The sequence below is a fragment of the Xyrauchen texanus genome, chromosome 12 (assembly GCF_025860055.1).
Source record: "Xyrauchen texanus isolate HMW12.3.18 chromosome 12, RBS_HiC_50CHRs, whole genome shotgun sequence".
Taxonomy (NCBI): Eukaryota; Metazoa; Chordata; class Actinopteri; order Cypriniformes; family Catostomidae; genus Xyrauchen; species Xyrauchen texanus.
The window spans coordinates 31,482,280-31,484,323 of NC_068287.1; positions in this window are offsets into that span (position 1 = coordinate 31,482,280).

Consider the following 2,044-nt stretch of genomic DNA (forward strand, 5'->3'; position numbering starts at 1 on the left):
CAGCTCTGCCGCCATTGGTGTGTGAATGGGTGAATGAGTCACAGCGTAAAGCACTTTGAATACCGTTAAACGCAGACCATTTACCATGGCCAAAATTACTGAGATCACATTTTCCCCATTCTGATGGCTGATGTGAACATTAACTGAAGCTCTTGACCCATATCTGCATGATTTTATACATTGCACTGCTGCCACATGATTGGCTGATTAGACACTCACATGAATAAATAGGTGTACAGGTGTTCCTAATAGTGTGTTCAGTGAGCGTATACAGTATTTAAATAATAATTATGTAAATATAATTCTTTAACTTGCATCACTTCTATAATTAAGTAATTAAGTCTTTTCACCTGAAAAACATTCCTATTAGACTGTTCAATATATGCGTCACAGAGCAAGTAAAACAAGTTTGACATCTCTCAAACATATATTGTTTGTGACAGTTAACATTGTAATAAACAGGGCGGATCAACATGGGATTCAGACTTAAACTTTTGTGAAATCCTTATAGCATTACTCATAAAATCCAATTTTACACATCTACACCTTACTTAAAGGGATAGTTCACACAAAAATGAAACTTCTGTAATCATTTACTCACCCTCATGACATCCCAGATGTGGATGACTTTATTCTGCAGAACACAAACAAAGATTTTTAGAAGAATATTTCAGCTCTGTAAGTCCATGCAATGCAAGTGAATGGGTACCAAAATCTTGAAGCTCCAAAAGGACAAAGGCAGAATAAAAGTAACCCATAAGACTCCAGTGGATAAATCAAAGTGTTGGTGAGAAACAGATCAATATTTGAGTCTTCTGTTTCTTCAATTTGCATTCTTCATGCATATCGCCTCCTACTGGCCATGGTGGATAATTTATAGTAAAAAAGGACATTTATCTGTTTCTCACTCGCACCCATCACTTCTAAAGACATGAATTTAACCACTGAATTGTTAAGGACTACTTTTACAAAGCCTTCATGTGCTTTTGGAGCTTAAAAATGTTGTACCCATTCACTTGTATTGTATGGACCTAAAGGGCTGAAATATTCTTCTAAAAATCGTCATTTATTTCGCAGAAGAAAAAAGGTCATACACATCTGGGATGCCACGAGAATGAGAAAATTATGAGAATTAAAAATTTTTGGGTTAACTATCACTATAAGTGTTGAAAAATAACAATTTTGTTGTCTAAGCAAATTGAAACTGACATGTTCTTCAAAATAGCTTTATTAGTTCAAATAATTGTGCAAATGTTTTTAAAATTCATTTTTCTTTTTTTACTTTAAATCAACAACCATATAAAAAGCAGAGATCAGCAGAGGGGAAGATTATTGATAAAACCAAAAACTGTTGGCTTTTAATGACAAAGACTAAAGAATGAACAAAATATTTATACACTGCATCTTATGTTAGTTAAAGACCGATTCTTCCAATCAGTGCCAGTCAATTTTTTATAGCATAATCATCTTTCACTGTGCAATACTGTGAAATACATATTTAATTTAAAGTACAGATTTTCACAGAAAACAAATTCAGCTCAAGACAATAAATTCACATTCTTTAGACACATTCTCTAAAAAAAAGCTCAGCTCAGGAAACTTACTATATAAAACCTGCAGCTTGTTTTACACTCACACCAAACTTTTCCAACAGGTAAAGCCAGGAAGTGGCATGTGAAAATAGGATTTATTATTTAATCTTAGGGTCTGACCTACCCAAACATGTTTGCTACAAGTTAAATTACTAAATCAACTGAAAACAAAGGAAAATTTTAAAACCCTAAACAACACTAAGCACACAAAAACAATTTGCATCCATGAATTTTTCATGACGAATTGTTTACATTGAGCTAACAGTACTTTACTCAACCTTATTTTAAGCATTAAGTTCCAATAATTCCTATTGTGCAGGAATTGTTGTGACCACAAATATCACAATCCTGTTTGTATCACTGCAGACACTACACTAACAATGAAAAAAACATGTTATGTCAATATACATTGTCATTGGAATGACAATACATACTGACATGAATCTCATAAT